Source organism: Dasypus novemcinctus, chromosome 9, assembly GCF_030445035.2.
Source record: "Dasypus novemcinctus isolate mDasNov1 chromosome 9, mDasNov1.1.hap2, whole genome shotgun sequence".
NCBI lineage: Eukaryota > Metazoa > Chordata > Mammalia > Cingulata > Dasypodidae > Dasypus > Dasypus novemcinctus.
Window position 1 is genome coordinate 102,021,792 of NC_080681.1, and position 7,352 is coordinate 102,029,143.

Genomic DNA, 7,352 nt, shown 5'->3' on the forward strand with positions numbered 1-7,352 from the left:
ATCCTAGTTGGATGGGCCAATGTGGGGGGGGCGGGTACGTGAATATGGTAAAGGAATAATCATCATTCATTCCGACTTCCTTTCTAATGTACTTTTTTTTTAGAAGTAAAACTTTATTTGCTGATGATATGATCCTATCATTAGAAACCCCCTAAAAATCCACAACAAAACTATTAATACCTATAGACAATTTCAGCAAAGTGGCAGGACACAAGATCTATATGTAAAAATCAAAAGCTTTCTACACACTGTTAATGAGCAATATGAGGAGGAAGCCAGAAAAAAACTCCATTGACCATAGTGACCAAAAGAATGAAACAGCCAGGAACAAATCCAACCAAGGACATAAAGGACCTGTATTTAGAAACTATAAAACACTGTCAAGAGAAACCAAGGATAATCTAAATAAATAGAAGGATATTCTGTGATCATGGTTTGGAAGACTAAATATCATGATACCAATTTGATTTGAACTGATTTACAGATTTAATGCAATCCCAATGAAAATTTCAATATCCTTCCTTGTAGAATTAGAAAAGCCAATTATCAAATGTATGTGCAAGTTTAAGGACCCCCAAATAGACAAAAATATAAAAAAAAAAAAAGAAAGAAAATGGAGGACTCTCACTTCCAGATTTGCAAGCATATTATCTAGTTATTATAGAGGTAGAAACTGCATAGTACTGGCACAAAGACAGATTGACCAATGGAATCAAATCAAGAGCTCAGAAACAGACTGCCAAATTTACGGTCAATTGATTTTTAACAAGACTGTTAAACACTCTCAACTAGGTCACAATAGCCTATTCATCAAATAGTGCTGGGAAAACCGAACATCCATGTCAAAAAAAAAAAGGAAAGAGGGCTCTTATCTCACACCTTACACAAATATCAATAAAAAATCGATCAAAGACCCAACCACAAAAACCAGAACCACAAAACTCCTGGAAGAAAATATAGGGAAACATCCCCAAGACCCTGTGGTTAGTAATGGTTTCTTGGAACTTACACCCAGAACACAAGCAACAACACAAAATAGATAAATGGGACTGTCCCAAAACCAAACACTTCTGTCCTTCAAAAGGCTTTGTCAAGAAAGTAAAAAGGCAGCCCACTCAATGTTGGAAAAAAAAACAACACAAAACTTGTGAAATGTTACATCTGACAACGAATTTATCTCCATGCTATATAAGGAGATCACATAATTTAGCAGCAAAATGACAAGCAACCCCATCAAAAGATGGGCAAAGCAATGGCACAAACACTTGTCCAAAGTGGAAACACAAATGGCTAAAAGACACATGAAAAGATGCCCAACATCACCAGCTACTAGGAACAGCAGATCAAAATGCATCTCCCACTATAGAGTATGGCCCTTATTAAAAGAAGAGGAGAGGGAAGCAGATGTGGCTCAATTGATACAGCGTCTGCCTACCATATGGAGGGTCCAGGGTTCAAACCCAGGGCCTGCTGTTCGGTGTGATGAGCTGGCCCATGAGCAGTACTGCTGCGCACAAGGAGTGCCCTGCCACGCAGGGGTGCCCTTGCGTAGGGGTGCCCCGCATGCAAGGAGTGGAGAGTCGACCTGGTGAAAAAATCGCAGCCTGTCCAGGAGTGGCCCCGCACACGTGGAGAGTGACGCAACAAGAAGAGGCAGTTTCCCAGTGCCGGCTGACAATGCAAGCAGACTCAGAAGAACACACAGTGAAGGGACACAGAGCAGACAACAGGGGTAAGGGGAGAGAAATAAATATATAAATAAAATCCTTAAAAAAAGAAAAAAGAACGGGAGAGCAGCAGAGGCGCCCCTCACCTCCCTCCCCCTCCTCCCCCTCCTCCCCCCACCCCGCTCCCCAAGGCTGCCAGCCCTGGCCCCTGATCCTTGTTCCTCCCCCACTGCCACCACCTATCCTGCGCACTCCAGGAGGGGACTCACCGCCATGTCCCAGCCCCAGGCCACGCAGGGGCCTCAGTGCAGCCCCTGAGATGGGCCTCGGCCCCAGGGGTGGGGGGGACCAGGAGCTAGCTGGGACCTACCGACCCAGCGGGAGGAGACGCAACCGCAGCGGGTAGCAGATCCCATGGTAAGTCAATTCTGGGAATCTTTCCTGAAGGCCCAGCCTAAAGCCCACTAGTCCTGACTTTCCAACTCTTTGTAAGCGCCTAATTTACCTGTATCGAATTATTTTCTACTTAAAATAGGTAGGGGATTTTGTTGTTTGCAACTTCTGAACCCTGACTAATAAGGTACTTGGTACTAAAAGTCGTACAGGCAGCAGTCTCTCAGAGATGGGACTCTTAGATTAGTATGACTAAATTGAATTTGAACAAATGAGGATCTAGTTGCCAGTCTATCCTAGCCATGGCAAAAGTTAACACCTGTCTTTTGGAGGAAAGACAGTAGACCATCTGGCTGCCATGGTAGAACATGGTGTAAGAAATAAGGGCTTAGATGATGATGACTACACTGGAGAGGTTAAAGAAAGGAAATGGAAAGCTCAAGAGATTTAAATTTTTAGCTCAGAGCATGTGAGAGTATGGGAGAGCCCCAAATGAATTTTATCTCTCATCGCTGCAGGGCTGATGTGCCTAATTCTAAATTAAAATACAAGTTGAATTCACAGTCTTGCCAGGTCTCTTACGTGGAAGGGGAAGGAATGGGACCCCAAAATGAAAAATGGGAGCATTTGAGCAGATTTGGGTGAATCCTAGTGTCCTGAACCCTCAAACTCCACTTAACTCCTCTTACAACGAAAGCAGCTCTTCTTCCCCCCTCTGATATTGCTGATCCTGTCTTGTTTGGAAACCTGGAGTAATTGCTTTGAAAGCGGATGCCAGTGACATGATCACACCTACTGCCCCCTACCCCTCATTGCCACCAGGTCTAGAGTCAGACCCCAGCATGCTTCTGGAAGGCAAACACAAAGTCTGATCTGAGAGAAGCCTTGCAGAAGAATTGTAAGATTTTGCTAATTGATATCAGCAGAAACCTGGAGAATGTATGTAGACTAGATTATAAAGTATTAGACCTGGAAGGAAAGAACATAATTTTCATTTGGGCTGAATTTATCAATATGAACATACTAAAGATTCTGGAGTCATGATACTGGCAGCTAAGAGTGGCTCTTAGCTGGTTGGTTGGGATGAAACCTGGACTTGATAGTGGCATAGAGTCAATGAAATTGAGATGCCAAAAACTCTTTAGTATAGCATTAGAAGGAGAATTCAAAGACATATGAAGATGGGAACATTGGTGTTGATTCATCACATCTGTGATCTGTCCCCTTATCACCTAATTTTGCCCCCCAAAATTGCCTAGAGTATGGTCCTTTCACCAAGGAATTGAAAAGTACATAGATGAGGGGAACACCACTACCTCAAAAAGTGCTGAAATATATATCCTTCATAGACTGGGAATGAAGCCAAACATGCTGCCACTGAAACGGGATTCCTGATATGAATAGGGATGGTGGGATACTGGGGTGGAAACATCCATGGTCCGTACAAAAGCAACAGAGTTGGAGTAGGAATCAGAAATATATGGATAACCTACTAAGGTCCTACTTAATTTCTATAACACAAAAGACAAAACTTAAGTTCTGGCAAAGAGAGACCTGTTTTGAGTCACTAAAATCAAGAGTTATGAGCAGTCAGTTCTCTAAACCTGACCCTTGGAGAAAGGGATGTTGAGTAAGCACCCAGCAATGTCACCATAAGTGTGTTGTAAACCACCTGGTCTTCCCCAAAGAGATCTTAAGTCCTTTGTCCATGTTACTGTGCTTAAGGAAATAGGAATATCCAGGATTTTTAGAAAATACCTGGGGTCTGGTCTCAAGCCAGCTCTAATCCCAAAGGATCACCAAAAGGCTTTTGTGGTCCACTGGTTAGAGTAGAGGCTTATGGGGGTCAGGTGATAAAAAGGAGTTTTGGTGTGGGACTATCTCATTTATCATCCTGTGAGTATTTCCCAGTTCCCCTAGACCCAATTGTTAACAGACATAGTAGGCAACTGGCAGAATCATCACATTGACTGACCCACGGAGTGAAAGCTCCTGTGGTAAGAAGAACGTAGAAAAGCCCCTGGAACTGCCCTTCCTCACTGAAATTATAAAGCAAAAGCCAAAGTCCATCCCTGAGGGAAGGACAGATATTTGTATCACCATCAAAGACAGAAATTCAGGAGTGGTGGTCCCTATCTTAATCCACATTTAACTTGGCCTGTTTGGCTTGTGCAGGACTTGAGTGGGTCATAGATAATGATGGTGGATTAGCATAAACTTCATAAGATAGTAACTCCAATTGTAGCTGTTTTTCAGATGTAATACCTTTATGAAGCAAATCAACACCTGCTTCTGGCACCTGCAGTCATGCAACTATTGACCCAGATTATGCTTTTCTCTCTCTCCCCCAAAGCAGAAAACATCAAAAGCAGATTACTTTCACCTGCCAGTGTCAAAAATCCATCTCACCATCCTAAATCTGGGTTATATGAGCTCTCCCACTCTGTTGAAATCTGATCTGCAGGCACCTTAATCATCTCACATCCCCAAGAACATCACTCTACAAGGGATGACATGTTTTTGGACCTAAGACACAAGAAGTATCAGTTATCTAAATGCCGTGGTAAAGCACATGTGTTCTAGAGGATAGGAGAGTATCCCTCGTGGAAATTAAGGGGACTTCCACCTCAAAGAAGTTTTTAGGGGTTCAAACCAGTAGTCTGAAGCCTGACAGGTTACCCCCTCTAAAGTGAAAGGTGGGAAGCAGACTTGGCCCAGTGGATAGGGCATCCGCCTACCACATGGGAGGTCCGTGGCTCAAACCCCGGGCCTCCATGACCTGTGTGGAGCTGGCCCATGCGCAGTGCTGATGCGCACAAGGAGTGCCCTGCCACGCAGGGGTGTCCCCCGCGTAGGGGAACCCCATGTTCAAGGAGTGCGCCCTGTAAGGAGAGCCGCCCAGTGTGAAAGAAAGTTCAGCCTGCCCAGGAATGGTGCTGCACACACACAGAGCTGAAACAACAAGATGATGTAACATAAAGAAACACAGATTCCTGGTGCCACCGACAAGGATAGAAGCAGTCACAGAAGAACACACAATGAATGGACACAGAGAGCAGACAACTGGGGGCGGGGGCGGGGAAGGGGAGAGAAATAAAAAAAAATTTTATTAAAAATAAAATAAAGTGCAAGGTGAGCTTTTGCACTGTGTAGAATGCAAAAGCACTAGAAAAAATTCTGTGTATTTGATGGGGCTCTCTTGATCCTGGAAGCAACAAAGACCATGTTTGGTTATGCAGCACTGACCTGTTTACCAAGTAGCCCATAAGGTTACTAGCTTTGAAGGGCCCAGAGAAAGAGAATGCTCACCAGTTGGTACAGGCTGCAAAGTAAGCAGTTTGGGTTTTATGACCTAGCAGATCCAGTGGTGTGCAAAATCCCTTAGTAAATAAGAATGCTGTATATACACAGTGACAAGCATCTCTAAGAGAACCACACCACAGGGCCTTAAGATTTTGGAGTCAAGCCATAATGTTTTAGACAATGGCTATTGTTTTGAGAAGCTGGGTTCACTTATATTGGCCTTTTCTCCATGCTTTGGGGAGGATCAGGTGGGCACTTAATAGCAGTTGGATTACATCAGCTCCCTTTCATCATAAAAAAAAAACTCATTCTAGATATGAATTATTTCCATGCATACCAAGCCTAAAATATTCACAAGAATATATTTTAGGGCAACAGATGTGGCTCAACCAATTGGGCTCCTGTCTACCTTGTAGGATGTCCAGGGTGTGATGCCCAGGGCCTCCTGGTGAGGGCAAGCTGGCTGACGCAGAGTGCTGGCCCCATGCAGAGGTGCAGCCCCGCGCAGGAGTGCCACCCTCTGTAGGAGTGCTGCCCTGCATGGCAGTGCTGCCTAGCGTGCGAAAAGCTGCCCTGAGCAGGGCTGCCGACCAATGCAGACAGCTGGCGTAGCAAGATGATGCAACAAGAGACACAGAGGAGAGAAAATAAGAAGACGTAGCAGAATAGGGAGTTTAGGTGGCGCAAGAGTAATCACCTCACTTCCACTCCAGAAGGTCCCAGGACCGCCTAATAAGAATACAAGCAGACACAGAAGAACACACAGAGAACAGACAGAGAGCAAACAACGGGGGGAATGGGGTGGGGGAGGAGAAATAAATAAAATAAAACATTAAAAAAAAGAATATAGTTTAAATGGGAATATCCAAATTACAAATCTGAAGACATATCCTCCCAATTATTCTAAATTTGGTTGTATATTCCCTTTGAGAAGCATAGTAGTTAAAAGGATAGAATCCAGAGCCAAAATACCTGAGTTGGAAATTCTAATTCCACCATCTAAATAGTTTATAAGCTTGGGGAAGTCACTTAACCTCTCTATTTCTGTTTCTTCATTTGGAATTGTGGAAATTAACCGAATTAGTACATGTAATGTGCTTTTAACAGTGCCTGGCAAATAGTAAGTGCTATACGTTCTTGCAATCATTTTCATTTATCATCATCATCATTATTATTATCCATGAGCTTACAGAATGCCATGTTCATCCTGTGGTATTCCACACAACACTGCCTCTGATCAAGGAAGCAATGGGCTAAGACCACAGGATCATCCAAAAGCAGTTAGCCTGACAGAACAGAATCTTACTAAAGACTCATTTATGGTATCATCTTGTAAACTGGGAAACATCTTGTAAAATTTGAAGTTCTGTCCTATAGGATAAAGTATATGTTCTGAAATAGTGACCAATATATGGCGCTGTTTCTAATATGCCTAATAACCCACTTACTACATTTTTGCTTCTTGTCCCTGTGTTTTGTTCTTTGTTAGTTTGGAAGTCAATACCCAGAGGAGACATGTTTCCACCAGGGAATTCCATTGAATTGGAGGTTGTCTGCCATCTGTCCAATCTGGGCTCAAACCACTGACCCAATAGCCTAAAAGAGGGTGATTATGTTAGGTAGAGTGATTGGTTCTGATCATCAAAGAAAATACATTTGCTTTTGTTCACTGGGGCAAGGAAGAAGTATGCCTAGAAGCAAAAGGATCCTCTAGGGCCGCTTCTAGTACTGCCATATTCAAAAGTAAAAGTTGTAAAAGGCCAGACCATGAAGGGCTCAGTTCCCTTAGGAATAAGGCATAGATTACCACACCAGACAAAGAACCTCCTCCAGCTGAGGAACTGGCATAGGGAAAAGGAACGTGGAGTAGTGGAGAAAGAAACTGATGGACATGAACAACAAACTCATGAAAAGCTGTAAAATGGGGACGATAGCAGCATTTCATATTTTCTTTCTTACTCTATTATGTATATATTTATGGATATCAAC